At 45.6% G+C, this 11,406-nt stretch overlaps 1 long non-coding RNA gene across 1 annotated transcript; it reads left to right on the top strand.

The window, feature by feature from the left end:
• The first annotated feature begins 4,361 nt into the window (after positions 1-4,361).
• Positions 4,362-10,766, top strand: LOC121148108. The gene is made up of 2 exons (XR_005882509.1): positions 4,362-5,151; positions 10,345-10,766. It is a non-coding gene; the product is annotated as an uncharacterized LOC121148108 (long non-coding RNA).
• The last annotated feature ends 640 nt before the right edge of the window (positions 10,767-11,406 follow it).

Raw genomic sequence — 11,406 nt, 5'->3', positions numbered from 1 at the left:
TGTTGGTGAGGCTGTTAGCTGCTCTGTCTAGGGGCTCCTTATGCAAGTCCTCTCACTTTCCCTCCTCCAACTTAAACATTTCTTCATGTATTTATTGGTCATTTGTATTTCCCTTTTGATCTGGCTTCATAATCTGTAGTGCTGCTTTCAATTGATTAATACTGGAGGAGCCAGCTTTGTGGTATAGCACATAAAGCCACCACCACCAGCAACACCTACATCCCATATGGATGCTGGTTCATGTCCCAGCCATCCCAATTCTGATCCTGCTAATGACCTGGGAAAAGCAGCAGATGGCCTAAGTCTTTGTGTCCCTGTACCCACACGGGAGACTTGGATGAAGCTCCTGGCTCCTGGCTTCTCACCTGGCTCAGTCCTGACCTTTGTTAGGGAATGAACCAACACAGGGAAGACCTCTGTCTGTCTCTCTATATATTACTTTAACTTTCAAATAAATCAGTGGATCTTAAAACAAAACAAAAGTACTTAAAATACACCTAGTGTATATATATATATATTGGAGCATAGAATCCTGAGTGCTCCCCTGGCTTTCGAAAGGAAACTTGAGCTGTGCAGGTGATTAATACCTGTTGCATGTTCCTCCCCAACTTGATCTCCTCCCGTAGACCTTGACATTCCCTAGAGGTGACCACAGCCCTAAGTTCTGAGACCGCATGGTCCCTGCATCTCTGTTTTAAATATACACATGTTTCTCTATTCTTTCCTTGTGTTTATGGCTCTACCTGAAGCAATTTGGAACATTAGCAAATAGACCCTGACTCTAGACCCATGCTTTTTGAAAAGCAGCTTCAACCATATAATGCATTAGTTATTCTAGTTTCTTAAGCACAAGTATAGATAATCTGTTCATTATTTATTTATTTATTTGGTCTAAGGAAAAGCATGTCATTGACTGTGGCATTTAGGCCATCACACGGTAGACAAGAGACATGATGTCCACGTAGCAGAGATGAAGAGCATATGTTGTGAAAACTTTTCTCTATGTTCTTTTCTTAATATTAATTCAAGGAATTGGAACAACATAGGGTGCAGACTACTGACAACAAAAGCCTATCTCCACTCAATCACTCATCTCTCATCCATTCATCCAGCAAACAACAGAACCCACTGTGAGCACCAGGCACTGAGTCAAATGCTAGGGAATAAAAATAATACGGGCCTAGGCTCTGCCCACTCATGGTTGAATCAGGGAACAAAATAGTTTGATGAAAATAATAATAAAAATAATAAAGTATCTCATAGTTGTTGAATGTTTATGTTTTGCCATAAACTGTGTGAAGTGTTTGTGTTGCATTATTTAATCCTCATGTGAGACATAGAGAACATTGATTCGGGCTATGTTCTGACAGACACTGAGGGTCTTTATCTCTGTTGGTTTGGTGTTGAAGTGTTAACAGAGGCTGGTCTCTGAGTGTGGTGCCAAATCAAAATCACGAGGGCAAGGTTTTGGAGTGAAGGAAAGAGACCCTTTAATCTGTCAGTAGATGAGAAGGTAGCAGATATCAGGGTCCCCAGAACTACCACTCTGCCAGATGAGGGTATTTGGAGGTTTCTGAAGGGGCTACCGGGAAATGGGTAACCAGTGTGGCAAAATCACCAGTCAGTTGCAGGTCTCTGGTGCAAGAGACACCAAGGCTTACACCTGAAGTCTGTAGGTGTTAAGCTCTAGCCTGACCAGGTCATCAGACTATTTAGTGGAGCAAGACAATTTGTGCCTTAGGACATGGGCAAGTGGGAAGCCATAAGACTAACCTGGAAGTGTCGGTTTATCATCTTCACATTGAAGTAGTGAAAATTGTGTGCTTCTTTGTATACCTGGTTAAGGAGGGAAATACAAAAGGTGAAAATGGCCAGAGATACCTTGGAATGTGGCTGTGGCCACTGTTATCCAGTGAAAAGAGCTGCCTGCATTTACTCTGTCCATAAAAGAAAAATGTCCCATTGCCTACTCTATTTTTCCTTCCATCAGTCTGCTTGACCAGTTGATCTTGGGGGCAGGGTGGGGGACTTTCTTCAAGTATAGTCTCAATCACATGAGTCTGTCTCCTATGTGCGATTCTAAGCCATATAGGCTACAACTTGAACCCACAAGTGGTGAATCTAGAAATATTGTAGGGATGCTTGATTCAGAGCTCAGACATTCTGGAGGTGATTCCATTGAGTCCAAGAGTGAATAAATTTCTTCTGATTCTCTACTTGTCTCTGGTGCCTACCTGACCACGTGATGGAGAAATCTCCCACCTCTGTTTACTGTAGCAGCATCATAAATAAGCTAGTCTTCAGGGATAAATAACATCTACCAATTTGCTAACATTGGACAGCAGAGATTCCCCATGTGTAAACTGGGATGATTCCTGGCAGCCAATGAGAGGCTGCAGAGCTGCCAAAGTATGTGCCCCCTTAGCAGGGACTGGAGGAAGGCAGCCTGTGCTGTGTGGCACAGCCAAGCCTTACCTTTGTTTGCTTTGGCCTTGGTGTAGTGTTGGTGAGCCCAGAGGTGATTAGGATCATGAGAAGCCAAGATAGCAAATCATGGAAGTTTTGCCTCTGTGGCCTCCTGAACAGTAACACCTGTGGTCCACATGGTGCCATATGGTTGTGAGGCCGTCCGAAGCATCAGGTAGCTCAGCGCCCTGCAGGGAGCTCCTTCAGCTTGCTTCCTGTTGCCATTTCTGGAGAGACTGATTAGCAGGAAGCAAGGAGTGAGCACGAAGTTGTTAAAATGACTTTAAGATGATGGCATCAGGAGCCTCCCGCCTTCTTGCAGGCAGGCTCGGATTACTGCAATTTACAGGAACAGTTCTCTGTTTGAAATTAGGAAAATTACTGTAAACCTCAGCCTTTCAAAAGGAAAATTCCATTTGTACCCCAGCCATGTGCCTACACACATCAACGGAGATGACAGCATGCACCCACTCTTGCAAGTGCAAGTTACAGCTCTGCTGCTTATGCGCATGCCAGTGGGCAAGCTCACACCTCTGCCTCCAGCAGCACTCAAACAACAGACTCCTCTGAGCGAGAACTATGCCCAGGAATGCCATTGGTCTGAAAAATCCAGACACTTGCAATGTAGATGTGCCTTCTCTGGAAGGCAACTCAGCAATCTGTCTACCAGAATTTCCCACAGTGATTGGAGCCTGGCCCTATCTTTTCTGAAGCCTGACTGTAGGCAAAGACAGGCAATGAGGGCTCTGGAGAAGTCACAATTCTGGGACTGTTTTCAAAATCACATTTGAAAATAGTAGGATTCCTTGTATCTTTCTGTTGAAGCTTCAGGTTCCTACCTGAAGTACTCTGCTGGACCCTGGCCTGTTCCTAGGGAGACAGAGCCCTGTGGTACAAAACTGGCCAGGGTCACCTCCTGGGGGGCAGGGAGGTACAGCGCCAAGCTGAGGACCTTTCTTCTAGAGGTTATAAAAGAACCCAAATGGAGGTTCGGTAGGCTAAATGACGTATTCTCTTATTTTGAAATTCTATGTTGTTATTAAACTCATGTTCCTCAAGGAATTTAGAGAAAGATTCATAATCGTGTTGGGTGAAAGGCAGGAAATGGAAAGTGATATTTAGTTTTTACTATGTATCAGGGATAGCGATTATGTAAATTTTAGTACAATATGCAAGTATATGAAGAGAGACAAATGTTTACAATATGATATCCTCCTGGTAAGTCTATGTCTGTGTTTTCTCCATTTCCCAGGTATTTATGCTGGTGTTTGCCTTTTTTTTTTAAATCAGGACAAAATAGCTTTTTAAAATTAACTGCTAAATTAAACAAACTTACCTAAGATGGGAAGAAAACAATTCGCTGCTTACATCCTGAATCAGGGATTCTGTAATTTCTAAAGCCAATGCAAAAATGACATGAAGATTACCTAGAAAGAATAAGTGGCTCTTTTGAGAAATAGTTTGGAAGAGTTCCATTCAGTAGCTGTTACTGAAAGTAGGGTCACATTTTATTTAATTGCATTTTTCGCCAAGCAGAGCTCTTGAACAATGTCCTGGCTTGGAATCAATGTGTTTTAGAAATCATACCTTTAAAACTGTCTTTAGTATTCATTTGCATAATGTGCACAATGCTTGGCACATAGGAATAGAAATGATCAAAAAATAGACTGCCAGAGAAAGCCCATTTTTCTCGGGAGGCAATGGGTGATCACCTTGTTCCCCTCAGCTACCTGATTGCTTGCTGTGGGATGCAGTGAGGGAGCTAGGGAGGGGGGTTCGCATGGAATCTCTGCCCTGAAAAGTGACTAGTGGACAAGGTGATTTCGGGAACTTATCTTCCTTTATTTAGCCGGAAGCAGACCCTTGATGGGAGGATCCCTATAGAAGGTTTGGGTGTGGATCTTATGAGGTACATTGGAGATGTAATCAAACCTGGAAAAGCCAAAGTGGATAGGAAGGTATCCATGAAATCTCCAGAGAGAGGAACAGAGTGCCAAGCTGTAGGCAGAACCTCGGGTGGGTCAGGAAGGGCTTTGGGGATCTTTCCAACCTCCTGACATAGTTGTCACTCACTCCCACATCCACCAGTTCTGTAACTGTGCTCTGGCTTAGTCTTCAGCTTGTCTCTCCTTTCTCTGACTCTGTCCATGGACATAGCTTTGCTCTGGCTTTCAGTCTCTTTTTTTCTGCTTTCTTGCTGAATATCTTTCTTGCTCCCTGGGTTGCTTGATCTTGGGCTTGGTTGAGACAGAAGGTATAAATAATACAAAGTGATGGTAACTATAAGAGGACAAAGTAAAAAGGCATTTGTGGAAAATGAAAATTTTCCTAATTATGCCTACAGAGTCAGATGGTAAGAGATGGAGTGGGGTGATGAGTGTGTTGGCCCTTGGAGGATGAGCAGCAAAGCTGGGAGATGTCCAGAAATGTCAAACTATGTGGGAGTCATCATTTGGGTAGCTTGCAAATGGGGCTCGTAAGGTAGGTTGGAACAGAAAGCCGTTGGTCCTGTCATTGTAGAAGACCTAATCATTCTTTCTCTGCAGGTGGATTTTTAAGCAAAGACCTCACTACTCCAAGTGTGCTTTGCAAGCTGGCAAAATCTGCAGTATCCAGAAGCCTGGTGAAATGCAGAGTCTCAGGTGCCTGTGAAATGGCATTTATTCTTCCTGAGAAGACCTATGGGTATGTCTTGGTGGTGCCAGAAGGGAGGCAGTGACCGCAATAGGCCATTCTAATGCAGGGAGGGTGAGCAGGCGAGAAGGGAAGGTCAGGCCTTATGCTTAGGTAAAAAAAAAAAAATAACAAACAAGAGAAAGCCCACCCATTTGTACCACTGTGATGTGTCAGTCAAGTGTAAATAAGACAAAGGATACCAAAGGAGCGAGGAGAGAAGTATACACAAATCTGCAGGGAGTAGAGTGTCCCACAGAGGCCTGGGGCCATGGTAGGGTGGTCCAATCCAAGGTCCTATACATGATGGCTGAAAGGCAAAATACAACATGTTGGGGCTGTTGAAGGAGGCTTCAGTTTATGGGGACAGGAGGCAGGAAGAGATGATGCTTATCTGGAGCTGGTGAAAGAAGGGGGCAGCAAGGCATGAGTCTGCAACTTAGAGGAAATGCTCCATGCATAGACAAATGGCAAGGGACTGACAGCAGTTTCTACCCAGGTAAATAGTTTCAATGCTCACTTGTTTGTTTTTTAAAAATAGTTAGCTCTATGTGAAAGAGAGCGAGCGAGCATGAGACAGAGCTCCAGATATTTCATCTGTTGGTTCATTCTCCAGGATGCTTGCAGCAGTCAGAGCTGGACCAGGCTTCAGCCAGGAGCCAGCAACTGAACCCAGGTCTCCCACATGGGCAGCAGGGGCCTCATTATCTGAGCAATCGCCGGATGTCCCCCCAGAGTGTGCATTAGCCTGAAGCTGAAGTGGAGTAGCCAGGACTCAAACCCGGCACTCAGATGTAACAGCTTAGCCTGCTGACCACAGCACCTATCCCCCTTGCTGTAAGCTGAGAAGGAGCCTAGCCATGGGAGACAATGCAGCCTGGAAGAAGAGGGACATCTCTGGTCCTTCCTAAGGAGCTGTCACTTGGCCCTGCACCCTACTGCAGATCAGGTTGCAGAGTCCACGGCGGGCATCCATGCTGTTGAACCTTCAGCAGTGCCCCCAGTTAAGCCCCGTGGAGCTGCAGAGGATCTTCATTTCTTCTCGGGCTTCATTTCTTCTAGGGTTAAGGAGGACATTTCTGGCCTGGAGGAAGACAGGAAAAGCAGCAGGGCAAGGTACTATGGGGAGTTCCTCTAGGAGCCATCTCTTTGGCTTACAGTGCTGGGACCACAGCAGTGCTGTGTGGCAGCAATCCTGGGGCAAGGCTGCAGGACTCCAATCCCATCTTCTGGGCCCCACGCCTCTGCATGCCTGTGGCCTCCTTCCCAGCTGCTCATCCTTGTCTCTCTGCTGCCTGCTGCGCTGGGCTGCCCTGGTTTTTACCCTGCCCTCCAGGTGCTTCCTTTTCAGCTTTTCTGGATTGGGTGTTCTTCCTCCCCACATGGCCAGTTCTGATCTTACCCGAAGCCTGGCCAGAGGAGGGCTGCCACTTTCCTGACTCCTGGGAAGTCAACTCCATATCAACTTTCCATGTATCCACATGACCACTCAACCCAGCCAAATCCCACCTCTTCCAGTGATTGAGTTTAAACATTAAGTCTCCAATAGCTTTGCCAGCTTGGCCTGCTCCAGGCAGTTGTCTACGTGTGAACAGTCTTTTAAATCCAATAGAGGCTTTCCAAAGTGGTCTATACAGAGTAACCATTCCCATTTTACAGATGTGGAAACTGAGGCACAGAAGGTAGCATTTTGGCACCACAAGTCTTGAAAGCAGGGAGTCTCGCTTCAGAGGCACCTCCCTCAGCATAGCATTTGTTCCATGGAGGGAAAGCTCTAAAAGCACTCAGCTGAACAGAGAGGCCAGTTGCAATTCTCAAGGCATTTCAGTTGGAGAAAAAAATTAGCCATTGGACAGCCAGGATGCCTCTGACGCATGTACCAGATTCTGTGTGTATATGTGTGTGTGTGTGGGGGGGGGGTTGATTGTAGCTGTGGTTTCTGAGTTTCTGTGACTATCATGAGGCCTACAAAGGCAGCAGAAGGAGAGGAGGTCAGTTCCTCGTCCAAAGCGGGTGGAGCAGGGAAGGAAGAGCAGCCAGCAGAAAGAAGCAAAGGAAGCAGTGCCTGATGATGCAATGTGGAAAGCAGCAAGCGTTCTCCCACTCCATCGTCCTCACTCCATTCCTCTGTGCTGTTATTTTAATAAGTACCTGAAGATCAGTACTGATACAGTATTTAGTTTACAGTTTTGGAGACCAGAACTTCAACATCAGCAGCCCTGTCTGTGTGGCCTTCAGTGGGGGGCCCATGGCAGAGGGCATGATGGTGGGAGTGCATGTGGAAGAGAGACACTGCATGATGAGACAGGAAATCAAGAAATGGAGAGGGCTCAGGCTCCCTGTCTTACAACAGTCCTCCCCTGAGAGCAACTTGGGTCACACAGAAACACAGTTACTTCCTTCCCAGGACACAATCCTCATGATCAAATACCTCTCACTGGTTCACACTGAGCACCAAGCATACAACACACAAGTCCCTCCCTCCCCGTGGGTACACTGAAACCATATCCAACCCATGCACATAACATCTCCGAGGAGTGCCCTGATTCAGTGGAGCTGCAGTGGCCTCTGCCTGCCTGCTCTTCCTCTCTGCTCAGGTTTGGCCCCTCTGCTCCCTCCTCCCCACTCTTCCTCTCCTGGAGCCAGGTGAATGCTCATCCTTCCTCAGTTGTTCTTGTCTTCCCCTAGCACTCAAATACTTCCTCCTTGCAGCTCACCATACCTCCTGCTTACTTGTAACAAATAAATTGTCTGCTGTATTATGCCGTGATTATTAGGCATGTAGTTGTCAGAGAACCATGGACTCCTCAAGGACAGGAGGATGTTCTTGCATCTCTGTAGTCCTTGACCCACAGTGGACCCTCACTAATGTTAAAGGACCCATTAATGCTTCTTAACACTACTTGGCATTTCCTATTTGGATGGGCTTATTCTTGGGAGTAGAAATTTGGGAGCATATCTCAGAACCATGAGCATAAACACCATCTCTTCAACTATTTCAGGCTGTACCACAACAAAATGAATGGGGAAGAAGGAACTCAAGGGATATCCAACAAGACACTTACAGAGAGGAAGGATGTTCTAGGATAGACTTGGTGTTTGTCGTTTGGAGACTGGCCCAGGGAATGGATGAACAGGAGCTGGAGGAAAAGAGTAACGTGGGCACTGCTTCTCTGCCAGCCACTAGGAGAGAAGTACGGGGCAGGTTTTGGTGTTTAGAGCTTCTGTTCCTTTGTCCTTACGATGTATTCTTCACAGAGATGCCATGAGAAAGAATGCCAGGCACAGTAAGCATTCGCCAGGTACCTGTCAGTGCTCGCCATTCTGTCTCTATGCTTGTTTCCCATGGTCTTATTCATTGTCATTTCCTTGGCACGAGCACAGCGTTTGCCACAGGATGACTGACTGACCACATGGGTGTGCAGTGAATACCCTCCTGTGATGGCACACAACACTGAGGTTCTAGGTACGAGTGTCAGTCCCATGCTAACACTGATGTGCTCTGTGAGCTCGGGCTTTCCTATTGTGGTTCCCACCAGCTATTAATGTAATTTAACATCATTTTAAAATATGTTATTAGGTCTCAGGGACTGATGTAGCTGAAGCACTTAGAGCTTTCTAGATGAAGGTTGCTATTAGGAGATAAGGCTAACCTCAGGAGGCAGGCTCAGCCAGCACCCTGCAGTGTATGCTGCATGAAGGGTCTGACCTTTGCTGCTTCTATTCCTGGTTTAAAGTGAAATGAGTTTTTAATCAAGCCACTGTTTTTATTTTATATATTTTTTTAAGATTTACTTTATTTTATTTGAAAGCCGAAGTTACAGAGAGAGAGGGGGAGATAGATTTTTCATCTGCTGGTTCACTCCCCACATAGCTGCAAAGGCCAGAGCAGGCCAGTCCAAAGCTAAGAGACAGGAACTTCCTCCAGATCTCTTATGTGTGTGCAGGGCCCAAAAGCTTGGGCTATCCTCTGCTACTTTCCCAGGCCATTAACAGGGAGCTGGACTGGAAATGGAGCAGCTGGGACACAAATTGATATTCATTTGGGATGTAGGTGCTGCAGGTGGAGGTTTGGCCTACTATACCATGGCACAGGCCTCCAAATATTGGTTTTTTGTTTTTACTATTGGAACACAATGAATAATTCTGAAATATAACTCTCTTGATCTCTCTGGTCTCTATTTCATGCTTCCAAAATAATTTAATCTGAGCCCTCCCTATTTCTGTTTGTGGGTTTTGTTTGTTTGAATTCAGTAATTGCTCAAGAGACCAGCAGGAATGTCCTAGAACTGGGAACCTCTTTGGCTTGGGGAAGATAACAGCAGCTAGAGGTGGCAGGGCAGCCAGGCAAGGGGGTGGGAAAGGAGACAGGTCAGGGGGCTCTCTGGGGACTGTTTGCTTATAAGTGGGCACATGGCCACCTGTATGATCACAGTGGTCTCCTTGGAGCCATCAGTTGTCACTGGAGCTGCTTGGCCACTGTCTTATGCAGCAGTTAATATCCACAGTTCTCTTCCTGCTGTGATGGAGGAAGGACTTTGAAACCAAAGACAAAGGTGAATGAAGACAGGGTGAAAGTGACTGAGGCTTTGGGGATGGGTGTGGCTGGTGATGGTCAGTCAGGGTCAGAGAGAGCTGAGGTCTAAAGTGATAACAAAAAGGAAGAGATACTCAGGTGGAGCGCTGGTTAAGGAGGAGGAGGCTGTCAAAGAGATACAGGGCAACCTGAGGGGGAACAACCTGAATGGGGAAGGTCAGGCACACCCCAGTGGACTGCAAGTCCTGGAGTGCTGATAGTGGAAAAGGAAAGGTGAGGACAAGAGGTATCTGGAGACCATTGCACTTGTTCCTTGAGGTGAAGCACAGAGCGAAGTCATGAGCTAGATGACAGTATGACTTCTAGGATGCGAGTCATTGGCATGAGTCCCTCCTCTACTCACAATGTGAAAAGCATTGTGAGGCCCCAGCCTAGCCTCCACTCCCTGAGGCAGAGAACCCACCCCCCAAAAGAAAAAAACTGCTCTTCCTTGTTTCCTATTGTGTGGGCTCTTAAAGGGCAACTGTTCTCACTTCTCTATAATTGTCCTCCTCATTCGTTCCATCTTCTGATAGCATTTCAGGTTAATAGGATAAAAGGACCTAAATGAAACTGAAGCAGGGAAAAATATCTGCTCCACCTAAGTCAGTCTTTTCCATTGCCTACAGTTTCAACCAAGTCTCTGAACTTTTGTAAATGATGAGAGAGGTAACAGAACAAACTGGAGTCTCCTGTCCAGCAGGTGCAGCTGCTGGATTCCCGGACACCAAAGGAGCTGGAGATGGCCATCTGTGGACTTCAGAGCAGCAGCATCTGCAAGGCAAGGCCTCCGAGCCCATTTAACAAACATCAGGTAGCCCAAAGACATGAAGAAGAAAATGCTTTCACATCTTCACATCTGGGAGCGTTTAGAAATTCTGAATAGATGGCTTATAAGAGGACAGAAAGAAATTCCTTTTATTGCTCAGCCCATAAATCATAGCCACTTAGAGTTATACCTTCCTAGCCATTGATCATTTCTGTCCTCCTCACCTTCCCCACCTCTTGAATATACGCTTACACACTCTGATTAAACAAAGATCTATCTCAATTTGAAGCTGTTTCGACATGTGTAAGAGCAAAGTGTTGACATTATTCCTTCCAGGCCAACCATAAAGGAGGTAAGAAGTCCCTTTGGTGCTGCCTTCAGTCTCCAGAAAATGTTAATCTTTTAGGAGATCATGGAGACTTTCTGGAGAAAAGACATCTGACCTGTGGCTTAAGGATTGAGTGGCTGCCACTAGTGATAATGGGATGGGGATTCCAGATAAAGGGGAAAAAAATTAACAACAGTTTCCAGAATGATTTATATAAGGGTAGAAAAAATGGATTTCAAAGATTTTTGTTTCAAAAGGTTTCTGAAACCCATGCATACATGGAGTCTTCAGCAAAGCTCATGATGAATGCAGGTTACAAAACAAAGGACACATTTAAACAGTGTTTTAAATCAAAATCAATAACCTTTAAATTTGTTTTCCATGGACTTTTTAAAGTCTTCTGTCTTTTTACAGGGGGCTAAAAAAATCTCAAAGTCTTTTCTAAATGTAAACATTGAGGCAGGAAAGAGGTGTCACTTTGCTATTTTGAGAAGGTTTTAGCGTTTGTCATAGAGCAGTTATCTTTGCTAGCTATGACGTAGAGAAATCCTTATGTGAGTCATGTGGCTTTGCCCACAAAATGATTTTCTTCCA

This window comes from Ochotona curzoniae, unplaced genomic scaffold, assembly GCF_017591425.1.
Source record: "Ochotona curzoniae isolate NIBS_2020 unplaced genomic scaffold, NIBS_Ocur_1.0 scaffold_4683, whole genome shotgun sequence".
In the NCBI taxonomy this organism is placed as follows: domain Eukaryota; kingdom Metazoa; phylum Chordata; class Mammalia; order Lagomorpha; family Ochotonidae; genus Ochotona; species Ochotona curzoniae.
The sequence above is the reverse complement of the archived record's forward strand: the minus strand, read 5'-3'. Positions and strand labels throughout refer to the sequence as shown.